The sequence below is a fragment of the Mobula hypostoma genome, chromosome 14, assembly GCF_963921235.1.
Source record: "Mobula hypostoma chromosome 14, sMobHyp1.1, whole genome shotgun sequence".
NCBI classification, from domain to species: domain Eukaryota; kingdom Metazoa; phylum Chordata; class Chondrichthyes; order Myliobatiformes; family Myliobatidae; genus Mobula; species Mobula hypostoma.
Window position 1 is genome coordinate 39032837 of NC_086110.1, and position 22676 is coordinate 39055512.

The window sequence follows — 22676 nt, forward strand, 5'->3', positions numbered from 1 at the left end:
AGTGAAGGCCACAACTGAGTTTGGACTTTACTGGTTCTGGTCCTCACCATCACTTTGTAAACCAACTTCCCCAATATCATCACACTTTTACATAACCTGAGGGTGTGCTGCCAATAGTCCTTCCAACCATTTACTGCCAGCTAGTCTTTCTGTATCCAGTGACCAGCATCGTTTTCACTCTGTGCAACTTCATCATAAGAAAATATCAGCTAGACATCCTGACAAGTTTAGGTACTGCCCATGGATTGTGCAGAGTTGGTCCAAGCTTCCAGAATGTTGGATTTTGTGTGTAGAACAGGCTGTTGCAAAACAAGGTAAATGGCAGGATACTTGGTAGTGTGGAGGAGCAGAGGGATCTGGGGGTACATGTCCACAGAGCCCTGAAAGTTGCCTCACAGGTAGATAGGGTAGCTAAGAAAGCTTATGGGGTGTTAGCTTTCATAAGTCTAGGGATAGAGTTTAAGAGTCGCGATGTAATGATGCAGCTCTATAAAACTCTGGTTAGGCCACAACTGGAGCACTGTGTCCAATTCTGGTTGCCTCACTATAATAAGGATGTGGAAGCATTGGAAAGGGTACAGAGGAGATTTTCCAGGATGCTGTCTGGTTTAGAGAGTATGGATTATGATCAGAGATTAAGGGAGCTAGGGCTTTACTGTTTGGAGAGAAGGAGGATGAGAGAAGACATGATATAGGTATATAAGATATTAAGAGGAATAGACAGAGTGGATAGCCAGCACCTCTTCCCCAGAGCACCACTGCTCAAAACAAGAGGACATGGCTTTAAGGTAAGGGGTGGGAAGTTCAAGGGGGATATTAGAGGAAGGTTTTTTACTCAGAGAGTGGTTCGTGCATGGAATGCACTGCCTGAGTCAGTGGTGGAGGCAGATACACTAGTGAAATTTAAGAGACTACTAGACAGGTATATGGAGGAATTTAAGGTGGGGGGGTTATATAGGAGGCAGGGTTTGAGGGTCAGCACAATATTGTGGGCCGAAGGGCCTGTACTGCACTGTACTATTCTATTCTATTCTAAGGAGCTGCTCCAGAAGGGAGTCCTTGCCTCAGTGAATGGGTCCTTTGCTCAGCCCTCTCAGGGTGACAGTTTATCTGATGTCTTGTCATCAACTCCATTCGTCTCATTAAGCGTCACATGGACAGTGCAGGCTCACACTGAGTTGTTCCTGGTGCTTGGGGGCACCAACCTGTCCTTCAGGGATAATGTTGCTGTAAAAAGACAACCTTGAGCTCACAAGCGCCATTGTTCAACGTCTGTCCACCCAATAACCAACCGAGCAATGGGTTTCTGTTGGCAACCAGGTTGCTAAGCCTGAATCTGCTCATGGTCACCATGGTTGTCTGAAATGTGCTCAGTATAAGCTCAGCAGTCTTTCGCCTTCTGAATGCTAACCATAAGTGAGTTCACAAAGCAGGGATTAGAGTGATACCTATTTATTGCTGTTAAATATTCGGCAGTTACTTAAAACAGGGTTTCACAAAGATTATGAATTCATCTTCACTTTATGGCACTAAAAGTGTGTTCTGCTTGGTCTCTGAAATTCAGTCCATTGATGTTAGTGAAACCAGAAGACACTGCATTGCTACTACGATGCAATGCATTTAGGGTGATGAGCAAGGGGATGATGAACCATCCCCACTGGCTTAATAAAGTTACAACTTTGAAATATAGCAGGGAATATGCTTCAATATTATTTTACTTTTATAAGGATATCCGATCCGAAACCTTCGTGTGATGGCCTGATTCTGCTGGTTCAAAGCAGACTCTACTGGTGAAATGCAAAAAATATGAAGCAAAAACTTGAGAGGGAAATAAAAAATGCTCAGTGTATCATTGAAGATGGATATGGAAAAAACTGCAGGCCCAGCTGTTTAGAAGGCAGCCAAATATCATCTGTCAGACATAATTCAATCAGAAAACAAACCACAAGATGCACAGAAATTAATCAGCTGACTCAAATGACAAACCTGCAAATAAGCCATAAATGGTGGACAAACCTTTCAAATAACATTACTAATAATATTACAGAAGGCCCTTCCTGCCAGTTAGCACCAGGAGTTGCTGAGCAAGTTTGTCATGTGACAGGTTCATCTCTGGGGCACACACATATCAGCAAAAGGCCCTATAGCAAAGATTGGACATTAATTTGAATTTTACTTGAGAAGAGTATTGCCTCACTCTTTGACAGGAAGTGACTCAGTCAGTCCAGACAGTGCTCATTGTAACCACAATATGAATGGCAATAATGTGCCAGAAGTATTTTTAAGACTTCATAAGGTAACTAATGTAAATAAAACATAAACACCCGTGCACATCCTGAAATTATTTTGCAAGCACCACATTACCATGTCCATGCAGTGCAAAAGCAATAAAACAGACAAAACAAGCAGAAGATTTTCAGTAGTTTCATCTTCATTGCTATCTATGCTACAGTTTCTGTCTACAACGTGAGGAGCATTTGATGCATATTGGCCTCAATGGAGTTCAGAAGAACAAAGGGAATCTCTTTTGAAACCTTTCAAATACTGAAAGGCCTGGATAGAGTGGATGTAGAGAAGATGTTTCCATTAGTAGGAGAGTCTAGGATCCAAGGGCACAGTGTCAGAGTAAAGGGACTTCCCTTTAAACCTGAGGAGAAGAGGAACTCCTTCAGCAGAGGGTGGTGGATCTGTGGACTTTTTGCCATGGAAGGCTGTGGAGGCTAAATCATTGGGTGTATTTAAGACAAGGATTGATATGCCTTTGATTGATATGAGGATTTAGGGGAATAGGGAGAAAGAAGGAGAATGGGGTTAAAAAATCAGTCAAGGTTGATAGCAGAGCAGACTCAGTGGGCCAAATGGCCTCATACTGCTCTCATATCTTACGGGCTTTATAGTAAGTAGGCATTACAATCCCACAACTAGTAATGGTGTATATAATAAGCAGGTGAAAGCCATACAGCCATTTTACCTCCTCTGCCACTGAGTAAGTTCATGAAATATATTTTACCCCAATTCTACTTCCTGTCCTAAGCCTATATTTCTTGATTCCTTACTTTCCAATCCAGTTATAGGTGAGTGCGTCACCATAAAATCATTCAGAGTCTTCCCCAAGCGGAGGCCCTAGATGAACCATGCCTGCTGAGGGCCAAATCAGTGGCATTCAGGTCTGGCGACCAAGTGGAAGGCAAGAAGTCTAGGTATCATCTTTGGAAAGCCAGCTTATGGGTGAAGTAGCAACTCTGACCCAAACTTAATCCTCTGAAGGATGCTCAAAGGCTGTGGCAGGGCTTGAATGCTATTACCACTTACAAAATGAAACCAGGCAACATAGGTGACAAGGCTTCACTCCCAGATGAGCTCAATGCTTTCTATGCTCACTTTGACCATCAAAACACGGAGGAACCTTCACAAACTCCCACAGCCCCTGTTGACCTTGTAATTCCTGACTCTGAGGCCAGCGTGAGAGCATTGTTCAAGCGGGTGAACCCACAGAAAGCATCTGGCCCAGACACAGTACCGGCGCTTATCAACTGGCTAGAGTGTCCCCCGATATCTTTAACCTCTTACTTTGACAGTCTGAAGAACCCACCTGCTTCAAGCAGGCTTCAATTATACAGGTGCCAAAGAAGAACTTGGTAACCTGCCTCTTTGACTATCCTCCAGCAGCACTTAGATCCACCATGATGAACTGCGTTGAGAGGTTGATGATGAAGCATATCTACTCCTGCTTGAGAAGTGACTTGGATCCGCTCCAATTTGCCCTCTGGCACAACAGCACGTGCCATTTCATTGGCTCTTCACTCAATCCTGGGAACAACTGGACAGCAAAGGTTCATAAATCAGGATGATCTTCATTAACTACAGCTCAGCATTCAATACTATTGTAACCCTGAGGTTCCGCTGGCATACGTTTGTCTAGGGGAAGACAGCTTCTGGCCCAGCCAAACTAAGAAATCTCGATTGTGTGAATGCTGCGTGATGTGTTGCCCGGTTACAAGTCCGTACCGCAAAATATCAGACAGTACACCGTATGCAATTAAGCGACTGAACTTTATAAATCTTTATCTGACTATAGGGTTAGGAAAGAAATTAAAAAGAAAAAGGCCTACATAGGCAGTGTCTTCCACATCGAAAGCACGACTTTCAGTATTCTTTGACCTTTGACTTCACCTGGGGCCAGTAAAACAGGTCTCTGAGCAATCCATTAAGTCTTTTCCACCCCCAAATGTCCAGAATCATCATGAAGTGACGTCAGTGCAATCCTCCGATACTTCTCCAGCAGAACAAGCTGGCAACGCCGGGGTCGGCCCGGGAGTGACGTGACCCAGTGTAAGATCTGGTTCCGCAACTCTAACTGAGGCCATTCTCTCAGTGGGGGTGGGGAGGCACTGACGCATGCTTCGTCTTCTCCGTTTGAGCCACATCTCCCTTTTTGACCGCTGAGCTAATGGTACTGATCATTTTGCTGAGCAGCTGCCACTTCCCCAGAACTCAATTCATGCAGCTGATTTGTCTTCAGAGCAGTCAGGTTACAGTAAACTTGGGGAATTGCGTCATTAGAAGCTCCCAATTGATCCACCACTTGATCCTGCCTCTCCGTTTCCTCTGCCTTCACGGTGATGGCAAACTGACACAGGGTCTTCACCCCCGGGGCAGGAACGCTATCCCACTCCTCGTCCCTGACCAGTCCCTTATGCACCCATCGGGACAAGGCATCCGCATTAATGTTCCTGCTCCCCGGCCGGTACTTCAGGCTGAAATCATAGGCAGACCACGCTGATGACCACCGATGGCCTGTGGCATCCACTTTCACCGAGGTCAGGATATAAGTTAGGGGGCTGTTGTCCGTCCTCACCTCAAACTTGGCCCCGTAGAGGTAGTCACTCACCTTACACACCACCACCCATTTCAATGCCAGAAATTCCAAATTGTGAATGGGATAGTTTTTCTCAGAGGGCGACAGACTCCGGCTGACAACCGCAATGGGTCTCAACCTGATGCCCTGATCCTGATACAGGACGCCCCCCACAGCTCTCTCGGCTGGCAGCCGTGTGCCATACAGCAATTGGGGGGTCCAAAAAAGTCAGCACCAGTGCCCGAGTCAGCAGCTCCTTCAACGACTGAAAGGCCTCTTCACATTTTGCATCGCACCTTGGGTCCAAAGGGTTCAGACGGGCTAAGATACTCTCCACCCTCCTGTCCATTTATTCCCCCTCCCTTTCTTCCCCTAGGGAGGGTAACCATACAGAAACGGATTCAATGGGTGACTCACTTTTGCGAAGTCCTTCATGAATCTCTGATAGGAACCACAGAACCCGAGGAACGAGCGCAGGGCACTCATTCTGGGGGCTTGGCCAAGTGCTCACTGCCTCTAGCTTAGCCGGATCTGTAGCTACTCCATCCCGTGATACTGTGCCCAACATAGCTAACAGACGTTTTGCAGAACTGGATCTTGTCCAGGGAAAGTTTTAACCCTTCAGTTTTCAGGTGACTAAGCACATTCAGTAGCCTCACTTCATGTTCCTCCAAAATGGATCCAAACACTATGAGATCATCCAGATACACCAATACCTCAGGCAAGTTCATATCCCACACTGTCTTCTCCATGACCCGCTGGAAAGTAGCAGGGGCTCCCGAGATGCCCTGGGGCATCCTTTCGAACTGGAAGAATCCCAGTGGACATATAAATGCTGTCTTCTCTTTATTGGCCTCCCCCATGGGGATCTGGTAATATGCACTCCTCAAGTCCAGCACACTGAACCACTTCACACCACTCAGACAGGCCAGTGCGTCTTCAATCCTTGGGACCGTATACTGGTCGGGGATGGTATGCCTGTTCAGAGTCCTATAGTCCACACACATCCGTACCTTCTCATTCTTCTTTCGGACCACTACTATTGGGGACACATAGGGGCTTCGGGACTCAGTGATGATCCCAACTTCCTTCAACTTACACAAATGCTGCCGAACGTCTTCCATGTCTGCAGGGGCCAGTCTCCGTGACGTTCCTCTAAATGGGATGTCCTCAGTCACCCAGATAGTGTGATGAGTGCTCTTGGAACAACCCACATCAAACTCATCAGTGGAAAAGATACCTTCCAGCTTCAACATCTTCTCTACAAACTACCCTTCCAACCCGCAGGCACCAGGGTGCCAAGTTTGAGGTGAGGAAAGACAAAGATCCCCTAACTTATATCCTGACCAAGGCGAAACTGGATGCCACAGACACAGGTGGTTGGCGGCGTTGTCTGCCTATGGTTTCAGCCTGAAGTACCGGCCGGGAAGCAGGAACATTGATGCTGATGCCTTGTCCCAACGTGCACATGAAGGGCTGGACAGGGACGGAGAGTGGAAGAGCGTTCCTGCCCCGGAGATGAAAGCCATGTGCCAGTTTGCCATCACTGTGAGGGCAGATGGAAGGCAAGGGCAGGATCGAGCGGTAGATCAATTGGGAGCTCCTGATGACGTCATTCCACAAGTTTACTATAACTTGACAGTTCTGAGAACAAACCAGTTACCGGAATTGAGTCCTGGGGAAGTGGCGGCTGCTCAGTGAGGTGAGCCAGGCATCAGTACCATTTGGTCAGCGGTCAAAAAGGGAGACCTGGCCCAAGCAGAGAAGACGAAACATGCTGTAGTGCCTCCCTTACTGCGAGAATGGCCCTTGGAGTTGAAGAACTAGATCCTATACTGGGTGAGATAATTTACAGTGAGCAATTAAGCTACAAACCTGCATGTCTTGGGCATGGATCAGGTCACTGGTGCATGCAGAGTACAACCATGTGGTCACAGGGAGAATATGCAAGCTCTACACAGACAGGGCCCGAGGTTAAGATTGTACCCGGGTCACTGATGCTGTGAGGCAGAAGCTTCGATCAAACTACGGTGAGCAGCCAGTCACATTAAAGCTGTCTAGTCGACACTAAACCAAGAAGGAAATAAATAACACAACTTGCTAGAACATATTTTCTTAATATTTTACAGAGCACAAATAGTATTGAAAAACACTCATTAGATTCTGGCCAAACATGAACAATCATTAATAAACATAAAATTATTTAAAATTACCTTAGGGGAGTGGATTTACAAAGTAATTATGGCTCAGTGCTCCATTAATGACTCATCGATGTCATGCAATAACAGGTTAAAAATTTCAGGGTATTTTGCATTGAGACTGGTCTGTAAACACTTAATATTTATTATAATTGTGATCAAGAAACCTGAAGGCTTTGCAGTATATGAAGGTTTGGGAGTTACACACAGCTGCTTTGGGTTTTCCCTGTTAATTTATGCTTGCATAGATATTCAAAAGTTGCAAGGCACACTGATGATAGACAATGATAATTCATTGATAATTGCCAAACTAGCTCATCCTTTAGGACTGGTGACTTGGATACCATATCAATTCCACCTACATGCAAAATCACACATTTAATATCTTAATACAGTTACTTACGCTGTATCAGCATTAATTTGAAAACAGATGAACTGAGAAGAAAGATAGAAGCAATACAGATGCAATTTGTTATCAATGACTTCACCGGAGTTAAATTTCAGATATACTGAAAAACACAGCCAGTGTAATATTGTGCCGTTAGCACAAACATCAGGTATAAATTTCTGCCCCAATCTATTGCCTCCTTTGTTGATTGATTTTTCTTTTGGACATCTATTGCAAGCAATGATGTGTTACTTCATTATAGCAAACCATTCACTTTCACTAAAACGTGGAGTTCTGCATGTATGCTATATAGTCTCCATTTTTTTGTTGCCTTCACTTCCAAAGTTCAATTGTCTCATTTTCACTTTTATAGCATTGTCTTTGAATAACATCAGCTTACTTCCCATTAACTATCTTAAATTACATGTGGGAGTGGAATTGACAGCAGCACACATACCAACTTTCAAGACTTGGAAAAGCTGACGAACAGCTTCAAAAAGAGCTGACAACTCAAAAACTAATGCTCAATTGAAAAGCAGCACCAAATAAGGCTGAATACCAAGGCAACTGAATAAATTAAATACCTGATATTGTGTTGCAGTTCAGGGTTTTTTATTAGTATTGTGGGATTGCATTGTCCAATTCAGGTACTTACTTCTTTGTGAAAATTAAAATTCACTTCTTGTTCAAAAATATTCAACATGGGGTTCGTGATGGATGTGCACACCATAGACCTGTATCCCATTATTTAAACTATTCCAAGATAAAAGTATACATATAATTACAATTTTTAGCAGCAGAGGATTTAAAATATTTTGCAGTGGAAATGAGCTTAATTGACGAACAATATTTCTAAAGAGGAATCTGGAGTTTACCATTGGGGAATTCTGATATCTTTAGTTCTAATCAGAGGTTAATGCAGCGTGGAAACACGTCCTTCAGCCACACTTTAAGAAATTGGGACATTGTCTTCATGGAGAAAACCTGTAAGTAGTGATTTTAACTGCCTCACTTTTGGTAATAGACAGGTTCACGTGAATTTGCATTTTTAATTCCTAGAACCAAAATCTTTCTGCGGGTGCTCTGTTTCACTTGCAAAGCCTGGTCACAGCATTCAAATGATAACAAGGTCTGAGCAATGCAAGCAGGCCAAGCAAGAACCACCAGCACACAATATTTATTGCTTAGAGTATTTACATATTTTGAACCACATAATGAAGGATAATATCGGGCGAACTGGCGCAATCTATCCTTGCTGATGCATTACTCATGAAAAAGCGATAATTATTTTTTGCATCTTACCTTTAATCCAATAATACAACCCAGCAGCATGAAGTTTCTTCAAACAGGAATATCATGGTCCATTGTTTCCCAGGTTTTCTGTTGGATGAGCTGAACTGCTGATCTGAACAGGAAAAGCCCTTAAATTCAAATGGTTTCACCGTATCTTATTCATTGCACTTTCCCAAGAAGGTACTCTAGATGGTGAGAGGGTTCTTGTGGCAATCCAGGGGAAACATTACCTCAGGTTGTCCCTGAAATAATGTTCCTGTTGAAATACCATAAGTAGCGAAGTTAAGGTGACAAAAATAATGGGCAATAACTGCTGAAAGTGGAAGCTGGTGGGGAATGCACAATTTCCATATTTTCTCCCCTCTTCCTTCTTGGTCCTGAAGAAGGGCCTTGGCCCAAAAGGAAAAGGAAAGGTACGTCGCATCTGGAGTTTCTCTGGTTAGCGGACAATTTTCCCTCCACACCTCTCTGATGTAGTGGGGAACCACGTACGAGGCAAATTACAACAGTTGTTTGCCATTGCCTTCTGCCGGGTGAGTTTCCAAAGAGATCACCAGCTCATAACCCAGCACGGATGGAAAGCAAACCCGGGACCTTTCATCCCAAAGTCCGACGCTGATGCCACTGCGCCACCAGCCGGGTCTCTTGGCCCAAAACATCAACTCTTAACTCTTTTCCATAAATGCTGCCTGACCTGCTGAATTCCTCCCACATTTTGCACGTTTCTTTGGATTTCCAGCATCTGCCGATTTTCTCGTGTTTGTGATTTACTACTCCACTGCAAAGTCTCTTCAAGGGGTGCCTACCCTGAAGAAGTTTAATTCTTTCCCTCGACAGAAGTTCAGTGAAAACCTCTCTCACTGCTCCCCCTCTATGAACAATGCTGCCCTCAGACTCTTTGACCACGTGCTCACCCAAACCTGCTATCACAACCACGAGTCCTTCCTGGGAGCTTGACTTTGCCTCCATCTTGTGACTTCCAGTGAACAAGATTTCCCCCTCTCTCCCTCTATTCTCCACTCTGACCTTTTACTTCTTCTCACCTGTCTCTTACCTATTTCTTTCCCCTGGGTCCCCTCCTCCTTCCCTTTCTCCTATTGTCCACTCTTCTCTACTATCTTCTTCTCCAGCCCTTCACCTTTCCAACTCAGCTGGCTTCACATATCTCCTTCCAGCTAGCCTCTTACCCCTCCCCCCCCCCACCATTTAATTCAGGCATCTACCCCCCACCTCCTCAGTTCCTGAAGAAGGGTCTCAGCCTAAAACATCAACTGTTTACTCTTTTCCGTAGATGCTGCCTGGCCTGCTGAGTTCCTCCAGCATTTTGTGCATCTTACTTTGGATTTCCAGCGTATGCAGATTTCCTCATGTCCATATTCACGGTTCCCTTCCCACAGAATGTGTAAAACCATTCCTTTTACCTCCTCTTTTCCCACTAGTCAAAGACCCAACATTCTTCATGACAAAATACTTTTGTTTGTTGTACTCAACATTCACAATACATTGATCTCTGCATTGAAGAAACTATATTGAGGTTGGATGACTTTTTGGGAAACATATTCATTTATTCTGCCAGCTTGAACCCAAGCTTTCAGTTGCCTATCACCTTAATTTTCTGTATTTCACTGTATTTTACCGTTGTTTTGATTCGTGCTTTCAGCCTCCTATAGAGTAGAGAGGAATGGTAGAGAGAGAGGGTGCAGGTGGTTGGGGGAGAGTGGCTGGGCTGGTGTCAGGCATGTGATTGGCTGTTGGTGGGGGGAATGGACCAATGAACAAAGAGTGGAGGCAGGGGATTTCTGATATGAAAACAAGCAAGGGCCTCATGGAAGGGGTTTGTGGCAGGGACAGGAATGATCACACAGGAAAATATTGTAAAGTAGAAGTAGTGGCAAAATTGCCCTCTTTTAATTTAAACTAAATTAGGCTAATTTTTTGACTTGAAACATCGACTGTACTTTTTTCCAGAGATGCTGCCTCGCCTGCTGAGCTCCTCCAGCATTTTGTGTGCGTCACTCAGATTTCCAGCATCTGCAGATTTCCTCTTGTTTAAGATAATTGCGCTGTTTTAATTTAAGCTAAAGTAAGTCTCACGTCCCCCTGTTAAAGCCTGCTTATATGATCAGCATGTGCAGTTCTCAGGGTGACATGGTAGCATAGCAACGCTATTACTGCTCTGGGCACTCAAAGTTCAGTTCGAACGCCATCTGTAAAAAGTTTGTACGTTCTTCCCATGACCATGTGGGTTTCACCAGGTGCTCCAATTTCCTCCCACTGTCCAGTCAGAGGGATAATTGATCAGCGTAAATTGTCCTGTGACTAGGCTAGTGTTACAATAGTGGTTTACTGGGGGGTGCGGCTTGACGGGCCACGAGGGCCCGTTCTGTACTGCATCTCCAAATAAAATAAATAAATGTTCTCAACATGTGCAAATAATTGCCTGAAAGCAGCATCAACGGGTGTATGACATGCTGCATGATAATCTCCACGTATATCAGTGACTGCCATGTGCAAACACGTCCTTACCACAGGGGACCCTGATTCTATTTACTGTGGAGCTGAAATCAAATTTAGATAAAATTCAGTCATATTTAGAGTGTAAAAAAATTCTCATTTAAGCTCAATGGCATAAAATAGAGAGTTATACCAGTTTAGGGTAGAACAGCATACTAGATAAACTGAGATTTTATTTTATTGCTGAACATAGAGATGGATTGCAATGATTACACCAACATGGGCCACGGAGGTGAATCAGTAAACATGAGTCAGTGTTTTGGAGAGAAGAGAAGCATGTTTAAAATTACTCTTTACAAGAAGAATTGTATATTTATTTAATTTCCTTATCCCCTGTGAATTTCCATTTGTACGATAAAAACCTACACATTAGGGCAACAAGGTTGTTGCTGTCACAACAACTTCGCACTCAACGTCAGTAAGACCAAGGACTTAATTGTGGACTTCGGGAAGGAGAAGTCGAGGGAACATACATCAGTTCTCATCACAGGATCAGAATTGGAAAGGGTGAGCAGTTTCAAGTTCCTGGGAGTCAACATCTCTGAATGTCTATCCTGGGCCCAAAACATTGTTACAATTACAAAGAAGGAACAAAGGCAGCTATATATCATTAGGCGCTTGAAGAGATTTGGTATGTCACCAAAGACTCTCACAAATTTTGACAGATGTATCATAGAGAGCATTCTAACTAGTTGCATCTCCATCTGGTATGAGGAACCACTGCGGATCAGATAAAGCTACAGGAAGTTGCCAACTCAGTCTAATCCATCATGGTCCCTAATCACCCCAGCACTGTTGACATGAAAAGGCGCTGGCTCAACAAGGCAGCGTCCATCATTATTGGCTCCCATCTTCCATGACATGCCCTCTTCTCATTGCTATCATCAAGGAGGAGGTACAGGAGTCTGAAGACACACACTTAATGTTTTAGGAACAGCTTCTTCTCCACCACCATTAGATTTCTGAATGGACAATGAACCCGTGTACATTACCTCACTAGTTTTATATATTATATATCATAGCTTTTATATTATTGCACTCTACTGTTGCCACAAAACAACATATTTCATGACATATGCCAGTGGTATTAAACCCCATTCTGATTCCGATTCAGAGTGTGGACTGACCATTGCCTTAGAAATGGAGAAGGAAAGGAGAGCAGAGGCAAATGGAACATGAGAATTAGTTTCGAACAAGGAAATCCAAGCAAATCACAGGTGCAAACAATATTATCAACTCTAATGTCTTTAATATAGAGAATAGGGCAGAGAGTTGCACCAGCTATATTTTAATTGTCCTGTGATTAGAAACTAACATCAAAATGGAATTTAATGCTGGCATATGTCAGAATAAAAAATGTAAGTTCATAACTAGATTGCTAGCATTGGTGCATAATCTAATCAGGGTAATTATCTTTCATAGCAATTGCATTTATAATTAATCCATTCTGCAAGAAAAGTCACTAAATAGGAACACATAAAAATGCAAAAACAAAATACTATATATATATATATTTATACACATACATCTCTCTTTCCAAGAAAGGCCGGTTTTAATGTTAACTAAATTAAAAACTGGAAATTCAAACATCATTAAATGATTTATGAAGCAAATATCGACATTTTGTTATCAGAACATTCATTCAATTGGAAGGAAATGATAAGAGTAGATTTGGTGCTTTACACTAATTAAAAGGTTTATAAAGTTAGACCAGGAGAAGGCGGGGCAATCCCCTGTTAAACTGCATACATTTGTCCTGCTTTATCTTGGAACTTACACTATGTATTGTAGTAGCATATAATTGGCAGAATGTGACATCTTTGTCTGCAAATCTCTCGATAAATGGAGCATATTTCAGCCTTTATCTAGTGACGGCTGTTACCTGAGAGAATCGTAGGGCCATCTCTGAGGGCTTGTAGTGGCTAATTGTGCCTGTTAGGACTAGCAATTAGTGGAGAATATCTTGCAGTAGGCAGATCCAACACCCACTAGCTTTCAGTTCCTTTCAACTAACTAGCTCTGCCTAATACAGAAGACAAAGGACAGGTGGGCAGGTCTTAAGACAGCACTGCATAGTTTCACCGAATGGTTGGAATAGACGAGGACAAGCAGAAAGAAACACAAGGACCCAATAATGAGAACAGACAGAAGCAATGCACCAGCACTTCTATGCTGTGCACTTTGCCAAGAATAAAACCTGAAGAATATGTAAGTGACATGGTACATTTTCTCAGGCACGGATGATACTTGAAGATGTACTGACTCAGTATGAACTGATTAGCCTCAGCAGAAAAAAGGTACACAGCAGCACTGCCAGTGGTGGTTTAAAGGCCAAAACTTTAGCGATCACAAGGTAAGAACATAGAAATCCACGGAGAAAGTAGTACAATGACATTTAGGGACAGAGGAAATGGCTTTCCACAGTAAACCTACAACAATAAAAATCAGGAGTTTTTTTTACATATACTGTGCATTTGAGTGTGGGATAAGCATTCCTTTTGTGAAAATTGTTTTTATTTGCCCCTAACTTTATTGAGAGAGCTAACAAAGACCTACTAACTATGTGGTGAAAGAATCTGGACCTCAGCAATATGTTGTTTTACTAAATGGTGCACTGGGTATAATGTAGTAATACTATGCAAAGGGACCATCAACTCTGGGAAGTTCTATTATCATTACAGGTCTTTCTAAACTACCACAGTTGGCCATATGTTCTCCAAAACCGAGAGCAAACTGACAGATAAGCAGGAACACAGAGTACTTGGTGTAAAATTCCATATGCAACATGTTGATTTCCACAGTTTTTAGAGCAATCAGGGACCCAAAACCAAGGCCATTGAAGCTGACCATATGGAAGGGCGGGATTTAATTGGTAATACTGAAGAAAGCAATTGCTCCATCTGCACTACATGCAGGTGTTTTGCGTGAATATCTTATTAGTCTTATCAGCTAAATTCTTACTTGATGGGATTTTCAGTACCTGGGGCCTTACTAAGAATAAACGGAGTGGAACAGGAGCCATACTGCAAACTTGCCCATAAAGCAACCCACCGGCAAATTTTTAAACAGCATATCTGCATACTCAACTGGCATATTTAAATGAGGCTGCTTCAGATCCTCAGTCTTCCCAACAGAAGGTTAAGGTTAAATCTGTAACAACCTGCTTCAGATCAACAATTAACAGCTAATTTACATTGCCGGTGTCTAGTTTTCAAACAAAGTCTCTGTCCCAGTTGTCACAGATAGACTGGGTAGCAAAAATTGTAACAGAAGTAGAAACTCTGAATTTCTTACTATTGAAAATTACTATTTAGTTAAATAATTTTAATTACATAATTTCTAAAATGTTTAATTTTTGAACATATACTTCAGAAAGCAGTCATTATATATTTGAGTGTTTGAATGATAACAGTGTGGAGATAAGCGTCCTACAATGTTAAAGATACCTTGGAGATTTAAATGCACTGAAGTTACTTACCATGGTTACTTCACCAGTACTTCTCAGTCTAACCCTTCTGTCAGAAAGATGCCGTCTTTTTCGAAATTCAATCAGCATGGAGTCAGGATTTTGCTAGGCAGTATCTTAGAGCCAAACATTTTCAACTGTGCCACCAATAATTTCATCATATTGTCAGGAATAAGAATGTTTACTAATGGTCAACTTCATTCTCACCTCCATAGACAATGAAGGAGCACATAACTGCATCCAGCAACATTTAGAAAATATATAAGCTTGAATAAAAAAGAGACAAGAAACATTCTGACACACAAATGTTAAGTGCTAATCATCTCCAATAAGAGAAATTGTAATCACCTACTTTTGAATCAATGAAATTACCACTATTATATCACACATCAACAACATCCTGTGGTCACCATTGGACACTGGCATTAAATACCTGGAGCAGATTCTGAGGTTGAGCGTCTTTCTTCCGTACTCAAAACGTTTCCAACATCAAGAATGAATAAAAAGTATCCCACCATAAGAAGCTTGAACCCATGCAGGACAAAGAAGTCTAACTGGTACACAATCCATCATCTCTAACATTCACCCCTTTTATCACTAGTGCAATGTGGCCACTGTGAACAGATTATAGTGCAGTTACAGAGCAAGGTCAATCCCACAACATCTCACATGCCCATAACATCTATCACCAAGAAGGGCAGAGGCAGGAGGTACATGGGAATACTCTCCTGCAGATTCCTCCTCCCACCCACTAAGTTGTACATGATCCTGAGTAAGAAATATCTCACCCTCTCTTCATTGTCACTGGCTATGAATTATGAAACTCCCTGCACAATAGCACAGTAGGAGAACCTTCGCCAGAGCTATTGCAACAATTCAAGTAGATGGCTCACCACACTTTTCCAAGGGCATTTAAGGCTGCTAGTCTTGCCAGGACCACACATATACCATAAATAAATAAAATGTAATTACAAGTTATTTAGATGTAGGTTTTCAAAACCATCCTTTTATGATGTATTTTTGTACCAGTACGCTGAAATTCATATGGCAGAATATATTTTAAGTGATGAATAAATATTTGATTTGGTTTATACATCAACAGAATATTCTTATAACTACTATAAATAATTAAATAATTTATTTTTAATATATGTTTTGTAATATTTTAATACATTAATTTTTTTCAAAACATGAAGAAATGTTGCTTGCAGGGTTACTAAGGTAAAGTCCCCTTCCAAAACACCATTTCACTTTAGACATATTGAACACATCTTAGCAGTTTAAATATATCCACAAGTAAATGTGACTTGCTGCCAAACTATCACCAGACCACCCAGAACGAAGCTGAGCATTACAGAGAAAATATACCCAAGTTCAAGACACATCAGGTTTTCTATTTGGGTGGGTTTTTAGACACTAAGGTAATGAAAACAAGTTCTCTTCTAGATACCATAATCATCCAACATTTACCTTCTGATGAAGTTTATGTCAAAGTGCTCATGAAATATAATTGAGTGTGTTGACACTTTATCAAATTAACTTCTGTTGAATTAGTGATCATACACAGATGCTTGAAGTCCTTTGAAATACAGTATTTTGACTTAGAAAATTATATAAATTGTTCATTCCACATGTTACGAGATTAAGTATAAGATGAGAAACCGACTTCAGTGCTGATGTCCTATTTAATAAGACACAACACTCAATGGTGTAATTTCACAATGTGAATCAAGTTAGTTGCTGTGTTGCAATTTTCCATAATTTTTAAAAGAATATTGTTTTCCTTACACTTAAAATATAAACAGGAAGCACAAGGGAAAATAGAATCAATGCAATATTTAAATAATGCTTATTAATTCTATGAGGAGACTCAGATAATGAAAGGCAACATAGCTCATCAAATATTGCAATACCCTAACAATGCTGTCACAAATACCAATGTACCTTGAAAATCCAGTCATTTGTGTCTTCCACCCTATGTGGCAGATCATTTCAAGGTGTGTTTGAATAATTAAGGTTCCCTCAATATCTTCTTTATCACTTATTTTTGTTGTTGCTACTTTCCAGAAATAAACCAGAGTTATCTCAATGCACAGTGAGTGTCTCCTCTGACCCACATTTGGCATAGGCTGCACAGATTTTTACATAATCTTTCCTCACAGATAGTACTTTTTTGCATGGAATTAGAATTGTTTTCAAATCCAAGTTCAAGTTCATTGCCATGAGGTATAAGTGCAATGAAAATTAGCTTTCTGCAGCAGCAGCACAGTACAAAACAAACATGACAAACTTAAGTTAACATAAACTTAAATTAACCTAAGTTACATATATACCTTACATGAGAAAATAAACAATATTAACGCTGACTGAAAAAGAAAAATAAAGAATACAATCTGAGGTAGTGCTCTGTAACCTTTACCAAGATACTGTGGGATGGCATGCAAAATAAACAACAGTTTTTATGAATAGTTTCACTGGTGTATCTGTAACATTAGCTTAACTTCCATAGATGTACTTCTGTCTATATAATTTAATGTTCTGTTGTTTTTCTCAATTGCTTGGCATGTTCTTCAGATGACACTGTGTCTCACCCTGTCCTTTTCTTTCTGTGTTTCAAAACAGTTGGGGTTCGTCAGAACTTGTACGACTCTTACTGTTGGCAAGTAGGAACCCATTGGGACATTGAAGCTATGATCATGCAATTAAAAGAGCAAATCACTTTATAGATCAAAACTGGATCTGATGCAGCAAATGCAGCCTGTAACCTGTCTAGTCACTCAGGCTATATGTGAGAAGTGAATTATTATATGACAGAGTTAATTTCTTAATCACTTCATGCAGATTTCAAATGTCTTATGCCATATGCTGTGATGGTATTGGGTTTGTTGACCACAAAGTTCTAAACTCACATGAAGACATTAAGCCCTATCCTATAAAGATAGCCACAGGTACCCTCATTAAAGGGAGATTATGTTGTAACTACCCAATCTTCAAAGACTAATTCATTTCCTGTGTTTAATTGCCAATATCCACCATTTAAGTGATGGGACCCCCTTCCCCACTAAGGAGCAGATACTTCAGGCTAACAAAGTATTTAAAACGCTGTTCATTTATTTTTAGTGATACATGTTTATATTCAAACAACATTCTTAAAGCACATTTAAAACTCACAGAAGATTTCTAACTTTTAAAAGATTTCCAAATTTCAAACCATTTCTAAACCACAAGGGTTTTCCAAAACACAGGTATAATTCCTACAAGATAAGAAAAAACACACTGCAGACAAACCAATCATCCATCACAGAAATCAAAAGCAGAGGAATGGATGGATTCTAATTCACCCTGAGTTCCTGACATTCTTCTTGATGTTTCTGGACCACTTCAAATAAGCCTGAATTGCTCTCTAAATTTATATGGCCTTTTTGCCACTTTGGTGACTTCTATGATATTTTTCATATATCTTTTAACACAAATGGTCTAAAAGTGTCTGAAGTCAGAGTTCCCACTACCCACAATTAATGTTGTGAATCTGACTCTCTGAGTACATAAATTTTTCAACTTATCAACAGATCAGCTATTGATTGCTAAGTGACATTACACCAAAATAACATACCACATTATCTTACACTGCACCTCCTGCAAAGCTGAGTTTTTAACTTCAAACTGATTACTTCTTTCCATTTACATTAAGAACTGAAGACTTTCTACCCTGGGGGAGTAGATTTAAGATGGAGATGAGGAGGAACTGCTTTTCCCAGAGAGTGGTGAATCTGTGGAATTCTCTGCCCAATGAAGCAGTAGAGGCTACATCAGTAAATGTATTTAAGACAAGGTTGGATAGATTTTTTCATAGTAGTGGAATTAAAGGTTATGGTGAAAAAGGCAGGTAGGAGGAGATGAGTTCATGGTCAGATCAGCCATGATCTTATTGAATGGTGGAGTAAGCTTGATAGGCCAGATGGCCAATTCCTATTTCTTATATTCTTATGTTTTCCACCAGAAACTAAACAATGAATATTGAAGTTCAACTTATTCAAAAACAACACAGCTGCTGTATTTAGAAAGCTGAGTTTGACAAAAAAAAACAAGAAAGTCCCCAAGGCCCAAGACAGCAAGTATCCATCACAATGCTGCATTATCTTCCATCTCCTACATGGGGAGAAGATGTTGGAGACTAAACGGTCTAAGACCATTTTGTCCAGCAGCACAAGATCTGGCATAGGAAAATTGCAATCAAAGAAATTCAGATGCTGGTTGAACTGCCATATTCTCTACCATTAATTGTATTTGTTCCTATACTCTGCAAAACTGATGGCCATTAATTTGCTGGAACAGGTGAGACAATAGTGCAGTGGTTAGTGCAACACTACTCCCGCTCGGAGTTCCCGAGTTCGGAGTTCACTTCTGGCATGGTTCACTAAGGAGTCTCCTCCCTGTGGAATGCGTAGGTTTTCCCCTGGTGCTCTGGTTTCCTCCTACAGTCCAAAGACATTCTGGGTAGGTTAATTGGTCACTGTAATTTGTCATATGATTAGATTAGGGTTAACCAGGGTTGTAGGGTTGCTGAGGCAGTGTGGCTCGGAAGGTCAGAAGTACCTACTCTGTGCTGTATCACTAAATAAAATAATAAATGCCTATCGACAGATCAGGTTGCAGAGAACATAGAACATTGCAGCACAGTACAGGCAATTGGTGCTAACATTTTGACCTTCTCTAAGATCAATCCAACCTTTCCCTCTTATATGGCCCTACATTTTTCTGTCAACTATGTGCCTATCAAAAAGTTTCTTAAATGTCCTTCATGTAGTTGCCTCTACCAACACCCTTGCAGCTCGTTCCACGCACTCACCACTCTCTGTGTGAAATATTTACCTATCACATTCTCCCTATAATTTCCTCACCTTAAAATTATGTCCGTCCATTCACCGCCCCCTCCCTCCCCACCCCTGATTCCCATGTTAGTCATTTTAGTCCTGGGAAAAAGTCTCTGGCTGTCTGCTCAATCTATGTCTCTTATGATCTTGCACACCTCTAAGAAGTGTGAGGAGGCCAAGCCAGGACAGAACCAACACAACTTATGGTCAGATACTGAGAAGGGTAAAGGAACCAAGGAACTTACTTTGTCTACAAATTCCAAAGGAAAGAAGAGAGATGGCAGGGAAAGCTTACAAGATGCTTCCCTTAACTAGGTGAAGGATGAAGTGAAAGACCAGGAAGTTCATGCTCAAGTTATATTAATGCTTTATCATCTACACCTCCAGAACTGTGCACAGTCTGGTCGCTATATGAGAGGAAATCTGTGCTGAACCTGGGGCAGGTACAGATGGAATTTACAAGGATGTTGCCAGGAATACAGAATTTTTGAATATTGTGAATGTAGGTTAGAGTGACATTGGTTATTTGATTTTTTTTTATTTAGACATACAGCACAGTACCAGGCTTTTCCAGCCCGATGAGTCTTCACCACCCGATTACACCCACGCGAGCAATTAATCTAGTAACCCGTACTTCTTTGGAAAGTGGGAGGAAATCAGAGCACCTGGAGGAAGCACATTCAGTCATGTGGAGAACATACAAACTCCTTACGGACAGCGATGGGATTAATCCTTCGTTGCTCCACTGTAATAGTATCACTACTCTAACATGCTGCCCAAAGTCAGAGAAATCCAAAAGAAGTAATGATGGTGTCTTAACTTCCGAGAATTTAGGATTAATAAGGATGATATTTTCCTTAGTTTAAATAATTTGGGTAAAAGGGTTAGAAGACAGTTAAGAAAAGTTAGTTTCAACCATTGAGTATTAGGAGGCTGGAATTTATTTGAAGGAAAGAGCGTAAATGATGAGGCCCTTAAAAAATACTTAGATAAGAGAAGTGTCATAATCTGTAAGGTTCAAGATTTGCAATTTGGTTTAAGCTAGATAACTTTATTTTCTTGCTAAAGGGAACTGTATGAACCAAATTAAATTTGGTCCCTTTAGAGAAAGTATAGTCCTCCTGAAATCTGCATAGTTGTTACATTGCCAGACACATCAAGTGAAATCTAAGCATACAAAGGCAACTGCTGAATGAGTAGTATTTGAAAGGAGCATAGGCAATATTGATAATTCTCCTGGTTTTGTATCACAGTGGTCTTGTTCTCCTTACGCCAAATCAGATCATGCACAAAACAGAAAATAAATTTTGTAACAGGAACCCTGAATTAAAAGAGCAATCACTGGAATTAACCAGCAGATCAGATAAGTTTATTTGAGGGGAAAACAGTTAAATATTCATGTCAATGAATCCAAAAACTGAAACAGATTTCTCTTTCCACAGATGCTGACAACCTACTAAGCATTTCTTATAGTTTTTTTTTGTTTTTACTGCTTAATATGGTGAGCTTATTCTCCCTCTCTGCCATTCTGCTAATACATTCACTAAAAAGAATTGTACAATTAACCTGTTGTTCCAAAGACTCGTAGCATGTACCAAGGACAACTGTTGCATTTCTGTAGCTTCAAACCTATCAGTTCCCTCCTTTGACTGATATCCTCTTATTCCATGTCTGTTGTAACAAGCTCTTTTACAAATGAAGCCAAATACACCCTCTTGCATTTTTATCTATCAAAGATTTTTATTCATCCTTTCCATCTGTTATTATTATCAAAATCAGGGTTTTGAAATCCTCATGGCATCCATATTTCAAGTTCAGTTTATTGTCATTCAACCACACGTATGTTTTCCACCAATCACATTGTCAAGTTCACATGACAGTGGTGAGGCTCTTCATCAGCAATGATGAGGTGGCCTACAGAGAGGAGGTGGAAGAGCTCAAGGCCTGGTGCCAGATAAAAAACTTTTTCCTCAATGTCAACAAGACAAAGGAGATGTTTACTGACTTCAGAAAGACTCGCACCACTCACACGTCTCTTCACATCGGTGGCACAGCAGTGGAAACTGAGAGCAGTTACAAGCTCCTGGGAGTACACATCTCACACAACCTTTCATGCTCCCAGAACACATTCTACACGATCAGGAAAGTTCGCCAATTCCTCTACTTTTTGAGGAGGTTGAAGGGAGCTGGACTAAGCACATCTACACTACAGATGTGCAGTAGAGAGCATCCTAACTAGCTACATCACTGCGTGGTGGGGGAAAGGCACTGTGAGGATCAGGAAGGCTCTACAATGGGTAATCAAAACTGCCCAGTGCACCACCAGTACCAGCCCGCCTGCCGTCAAGGATATATAGACAGAAAGGTGCCAGAAAAGGTCCAGTAACACCATGAAGGGTCTCATGCTCCCTGTTCATGGACTGTTTGTCCCACTCCCATCACGGAGAAGTCTACATAGCATCCATGCCAGACATAAAGGCAGTTACTTTCCCCAAGCAGTGAGGCTAATCAACACCTCCACCCACTAACACACCCCTCCACTCCCCCAGCCACCACTACTTTGTTACTTCCTGTCAGTCAGCCACCTTAAGTACAAACACACTGGTGCCTAGCACCACATTGTGGACATACATACAATCAATCTAGGTATATAAGGTCTCATAAGCATTATATTTATTGTGATTTTTCAATTATTATTGTGTTCTTTATCTTATTGTGCATTTTTTCTGCTGCTTCAGATCCAGAATAATGATCATTTAGTTCTCCTTTAAACTTGTTTACTGGAAATTAAACTAAGCAATTTCAAATCTTGAATTCAGAAACAAAACAATGTTCCTTCAGACCAATGTACACAACAAAGTGCATATAACTCACACATGCAACACATAAGGCAAATAAGTTAACAAATAATAAGGTGCATTTACAACACAAGTTTAAAAGTACAATCTGTAAAGCTACTGGCAGTTCCTATGCGATGAGTAGTTCAGGGAGTTCAGTAGTCTTCAATAGTTTTATTTGAAGAATATGTCATCATTCCAATATTAAATGAATACTCCATAAGTTTGATAGGACAATGTAATGGTTG

At 41.1% G+C, this 22676-nt stretch overlaps 1 long non-coding RNA gene across 1 annotated transcript in view; it reads left to right on the forward strand.

Annotated features, from left to right (window-relative positions):
• The first annotated feature begins 13388 nt into the window (after positions 1-13388).
• Positions 13389-22676, forward strand: part of LOC134356499 (uncharacterized) — an 80796-nt gene continuing 71508 nt past the window's right edge. The window contains exon 1 of the long non-coding RNA XR_010020371.1: positions 13389-13459. This is a non-coding gene — a long non-coding RNA (uncharacterized LOC134356499). The remainder of the gene's footprint in view (positions 13460-22676) is intronic.